At 40.7% G+C, this 6,000-nt stretch overlaps 1 long non-coding RNA gene across 1 annotated transcript in view; it reads right to left on the bottom strand.

Annotated features, from left to right (window-relative positions):
* Window positions 1–4,806: 4,806 nt before the first annotated feature.
* The window catches only part of LOC120405639, a 40,030-nt gene continuing 38,836 nt past the window's right edge, over window positions 4,807–6,000 (bottom strand). Inside the window, exons 3-4 of the long non-coding RNA XR_005598738.1 lie at window positions 5,654–5,823; window positions 4,807–4,936 (exon numbers count right to left, since the gene is read on the bottom strand). This is a non-coding gene — a long non-coding RNA (uncharacterized LOC120405639). The remainder of the gene's footprint in view (window positions 4,937–5,653; window positions 5,824–6,000) is intronic.

Raw genomic sequence — 6,000 nt, 5'->3', positions numbered from 1 at the left:
TGCCAGAACAGTTCCTTCAACTTTCTCCCTGCCATCCTAGCCCCAAACTTCCCATGTAGGAGAGAGGGAGATACCCATCACTGTGGGGGAAACCGATGTAAGTTAATGTTGATAGGGTCAACATTAATTTATTGGCTATTCTCAGTGAGATGGAGGGAGAAATGATGCCACACAAAACCACACTCCAGTTTCATCCCCCCTGCCTAGATGTAGTAGTTTTCTGTCTATCCCATTTGCATATTGTCCTCAACTTGAACATTTAATGATGGCATAGTGTTTAAAGATTAACTTTTTAAAAAGGTGTCTGAATGTGACTCTGCAAGACAAAAATATCATAGTGCTCAGCAGGGGCTGCTGTACAAGATAATGTTCCTTATGTTTGGAGAGGGTCCCATACGAGGAAAGATTAAAGAGGCTAGGACTCTTCAGCTTGGAAAAGAGGAGACTAAGGGGGGATATGATAGAGGTATATAAAATCATGAGTGATGTTGAGAAAGTGGATAAGGAAAAGTTATTTACTTATTCCCATAATATAAGAGCTAGGGGTCGCCAAATGAAATTAATAGGCAGCAGGTTTAAAACAAATAAAAAGAAGTTCTTCTTCACACAGCACACAGTCAACTTGTGGAACTCCTTACCTGAGGAGGTTGTGAAGGCTAGGACTATAACAATGTTTAAAAGGGAACTGGATAAATTCATGGTGGCTAAGTCCATAAATGGCTATTAGCCAGGATGGGTAAGAATGGTGTCCCTAGCCTCTGTTCGTCAGAGGATGGAGATGGATGGCAGGAGAGAGATCACTTGATCATTGCCTGTTAGGTTCACTCCCTCTGGGGTACCTGGCATTGGCCACTGTCGGTAGACAGATACTGGGCTAGATGGACCTTTGGTCTGACCCGGTACGGCCGTTCTTATGTTTTGGCACCTTTGCACAAAAAGCTTTTTGTGCAATGAAGGTATCATAACCACTCCTAAACTATCAAAAAATGCTATAGAGAGAGAGAATCTCTCAATAAAATCCATCACATTAATTAGAAAGAAAGCATTTGAAAACAACAACTGAGTCTCCCAAGTGGCAACCTTTGGCCATTATAAAATTATTCCAGTGGAAATCCTGCATTCTGATGGGTTGAAGTGTCCCCATATTATTACATAGAGTGATGAAAAACCCTCCTTGAACCTCATGCAGTTGACCTCAGGCAGACTGCACAAGGGCTGACAGTAAAAACAGGCGTAACGAAAAGAGGTACTTTCCAACCTATACAGAACTAGCATGTAGGCTGTCTTGGATATACTATATGTGACAGGGTTACTACTGAATTGGAGTATTAATACTGTGCTTCAGCTTCATATTACTACTTTCATCAAGACAACACTGTGGACAACCTTAGCTGCTACTGCATGTGCTTCTAAAGCAGACAGCAGAAAATAGAAAATAATAATTGCCCTGAGTGAGACAGCTTACTTTTGTAGTCATTCATTTTTACGGAAGAATGAATGAGTGCAAGCTGACTTGGAAAGAGATTGAAAAATAGAGACTGAGAATTTTAAGAGAAGATTCATCGGGGTTAGATAGCACAGTGAGATAATACAAGTAGCCTGCCGGCTTCAGTTCTGGCCATAATTGAATGAGTATGACTGTCTAATTCTAGTCCCTTGTGGAGATTTGTCCACATCAGACAACCAGTTTGGGACAGATCTCCTGGGCCTGCAAGAACCTGGAGTTAAGAATTCACCACCTTGTAGGATTGGATCCTCTTTGCTGGAGAGATTCAGCCCTGAAGTAGTAGTACTCATGCAGTTTAAGAGTGAGCACTGAATTGGTATAGACTGGAGGAGGAACTCACAGCACCTGCTGCACTGGGCTTAAATTAAGCTAGTTCTTTTGTTTTCATGAGAAAAATCTTTAAATATAAGTTAAGAGTGACCAACAAGGTTTTGATTTGCACTGGGACCTTGATCTGCCTTTCCATTCAGACCTTCTCTTTTGTAGAGGGCAAATAAAAATTGCAGATGCCTTAATTGTTATTTGCTAACCTCATCAGGTACTTTGACATCTAAATGACATCAATTCCATCCACAAATTGTCAGAGTACAATTGCACCCCAATGATTTGTCCCCATAAAATTGCAGGCAGAAAAAAGGGAAGATGGATTTTAAAAGTCATTCCAACCATTTTGTATATTAGTGCATTGCTTTGATTTAGCATAAAGAAGTTAAATTTGTAAAAGAGCAAAACCCAGAAAAAAAGATTGAGTGCAGTAATAATAGTTCCCATGGGAAGAAGTACCTCTTATGCTATTTTTTCCTTTTCCTAATTATGACAAAAATCTTTGGACCAATTTGATACTTTGTTTCCCTTAAATGTTTTCTACCCACTATTGTCCTACCAAGTGACATTTCTTTAGACTGTGTGACAAAGCTCTGTTCTTGTCTCAGTGGGTCCAATGTTTCCTGGCAGATTTTGCTAGCCTCAGAGGCTCACTCATAGCCCTTCTCTCTCTAGAGACAGGCATCACAGCCTACTAAGCCATTTTCATCATAAGCCAGCAAGGGAGGTGAGGAGAAGCTATCCTCCCTTGCACAGTCTCAGTTGTCTCTCAGTCTCAGTGATTAATCAGGGGGGAAGGGAGGAGCCCAGGCCCACCCTCTACTCTGTGCTCCAGCCCAGGAACCCTAATAGTATCAGCTATGGTCGCTGATCTTTTAGAAGCAGGATTCATACAATTCCCTGGGCCACTTCCTCATAGCAGCCCCCCCTTCTTCAAACTCCACTTCACCCTTACCTCACAGCTCCTTCCTTGCGCCTGATATGGTTGGTGTGGACTGCTCAGTCTCTCCAACAGCACAACTTTCTCCCACCGCTTCTGACATGCACACCTCCCTGACTAACTGGGAGGCTTTTAACTAGTTTCAGCCAGTCCCTGATTGGCTTCAGGTGTCCCAATCAACCTAGCTGTCGCCACTGCTTTCTGGAAAGATCTTATTTGGCCCCAAGTGTCTTGATTAACTTGGAACAACTGCCATTTGGTTATCATGGTAACAGGGATTTGTTTAGCCTGGGGCTAACATACCTGTTTCTCACTACTTTCCTATAGCCATCTGGCCTTGCCCCATCACAAATGATTTCGTCCAATGTCCTTTTTCTCCAAATATGTATATTTATTCATGTTGGTGGGGAAAATATCCCCAAATCTCGTTCTTTTTTCATGAGCTAGAAAGGTCCCTATAAATATGAACTCTTCTTAATTCTTCTATTACCAAGCTATAACACAAGAAATCCTATACAAATAAAATGCTACTTCCAAAAATCACCCAAAAAAGCGATAGTTTGAGGGAGCTCATCACTGCAAATAACTTTGCTGGGAAAAGGAGACTCCTCTTTAGAAAATCTTTATCCTCATAATTTGTACAACTGTCAAAGGAAGTGGCATGAAATGAAACAGAGACTGATGCAGCCAATTGAAACTTCATTGGATCACTGACATTCCAGAGCTCTATTTGCCACTGCTCTTGCAGCTACTATTCAGAAAAAAACTCCCATTGATTTCAATCAGAATTTTGCCTAAGTAAGAACTCCAATACTACTGGACAATTTCAATAAAAAAAATTAAAAAGACATGTCATTTTCCTTCATATCTAGCCATTGTTTTCAGAAAACTTGTAATATTGCTTATATGTTGATATGTTTAGTCTGTAGGCAAAAGAGAAGATGACACTAGAATATATTTTAGGTCTACCTCAAATTAGGAAGAAACAAAAATCTATTAGGCTACATTCTATGCAATATCAGGAGGAGAGGTTTGAGCCACCTATATTCAGGGGAGATGAGGGAGCCAAAGCAATCCTTAACATAAAGTATGCAACCCAGAATTCCCCGAGTACTGAGTGCTATGGGTACACTCCTCCTGATTTATTTGATCGCAGTCCACCCTTGGCATGCCTTTTGTGCCACCCGCATAAGAAGGGGCAGGATAGGGCAATTGCTCCTATGCCAGGGGGAATCTTCTATGGCCCAGGGCAGCATGTAGGGACTGGGGTGAGTATAAGAATCTGTCCCTTTAATATTTAAAGAGAAAAATTACAAAGAAATGCAGAGAGATTTACAAAAACAAGTATCTTATTCTCTGTTTTATATAAAACTAGCTACGCTATGCTTGTACTTGTGAAATATTTGTATATACTGCACAGAGGGCAGCAAACTCTCGCACTGCACCCGACCTTATTGGCCACCATCTTGATTACAAATCTGAGAATGTCTCTTCCGTGCTCCAGTACTGAGTTATCAGTCTCCCTGTCAAACTCCTCACTAACTTTCTTCTACTAAACCACCAGCCCGTCTTGTTTTATTTACTTTAAAAAAAGATATATCTCTTCTTAAGAACTGTGTCCATGTTACAAAGTAGTGGCCCAGGACTGAATAGTGGTGCAATAGTTTAATCTCAGCCTTACATTCAATTTACAGTCATGGTTTATTTTACGCATATAATAATAATATCCCTATCTGATCAAGTACACATTAGCTTGTTTGACTGCTCCAAACAATTTGTACTGCCAGGCAAATGCTTCAAATAGTCTGGAGACTATAGTAAACATTTAGTAATGAGTAATCAAGCATTATTTCAGCACTGTATTATTAATCACAAAATGTGTCTCTGTCAGCAGTACAGTTTCAGCTGAAACTCAGTTTATCAGCATTAATGTAGCTGAGAGCTAGACAGAATAGACTAGACAGCAATTCCACATACCACAACAGTTTCACTGCTGTTCTGAAATGAATAGATCTTATTCAGAAGAGATTATGTGTTTGGAAGCAAACAGCCTACGATAAGGTTTATTTGAAATTTTATGTATGTACAACAAAAAGGATGATCTGGTTAAAGAAAGCACTGCATCCACTGACGTCTTCTCCCATTCCCTCCCAAGCAGACATTTCCTAGTGATAAACAAAACAGAACACATATGGCACATATTAGCAACTATTGTCTAAAGGGATTCAATATATACAGTTGTTATACTTCAAACCAAGTATACTCAACATATGTGCCCAGAGAATATTATCATTCGAGGGAAGGGTGCACCGGTTCAGAACAAATACCAGCCTCACAAACTGTCATGCATCCCTCTAGCCATACTGAACATTTTTGAATGTTCAGAACTCTTTGTTTAAGGACCTGCTGTAAACATATCCCTTTCATCATTTCTCCCACTTGGTTGGAGCCCCTGGAGAGGCCTAGTTATCAGCACCAGATGGACCCAGCTAAGTTCCCCACCTTAGTCCTTTTAGTGGGCTCCACTCTTTCTGGCCTTGTTATTTTTCTTTACCAATGGGGACCAAACGGAAAACAAATGTTCTAATATAACCGAGAATAAATTCTTTCAACCCAAAAGAGAAGAGACCAGCAGTTCTCACTTACTTCAGGGGTGCTTACAGAACACTTGTACAGGAGTCCTTCTGACTGGATAGCCAGGCTATCCCTCCTTCGGGAGCCACTTCCAGCTCAAAGTATCCCTTCCCCACTGTTAACTGCAACTTCCTCCTTTTTCTAGGTCTCTTCTCTACTATGCATGATTGGCAGGGGTGGAGAGGCAGGGCTACCTCCTCACACAAAGACTTTCTAGCCTATTCCCCACCAATGCAGGGTTTATATACCTTGGCACACCTGCTCCTCCACCGATCTGGGAACAAAAGAGGAATGTCCTTATGTTTCTTGTAAACCGTTCCATAATTCCTTCTCCCCCACTTCTTAAATAGAATACCAAGTCTCCCTGGGAATCTTCTTTGCAGGTCTTCTTGAGATGAAGACTATTAACAAAGGTCCACTAGAAAAGAAAAAATTATTTTCTTTGGCAAATTTTCCACGCGGTGGAGATAACAACTTACATTATTGTTATTACATTACACCTTCCATCCTGTAGTACCCCAGAACACTTTAAAACTATCCTTTGTATAAACAATATACTTTACAGTGCCATTAGTAAATTAGTTACACTGCCAGA

Source organism: Mauremys reevesii, linkage group 5 (genome assembly GCF_016161935.1).
Source record: "Mauremys reevesii isolate NIE-2019 linkage group 5, ASM1616193v1, whole genome shotgun sequence".
Classification (NCBI taxonomy): Eukaryota; Metazoa; Chordata; order Testudines; family Geoemydidae; genus Mauremys; species Mauremys reevesii.
Note: the sequence above shows the minus strand (reverse complement) of the source record. Positions and strands in the feature narration are given on the sequence as shown.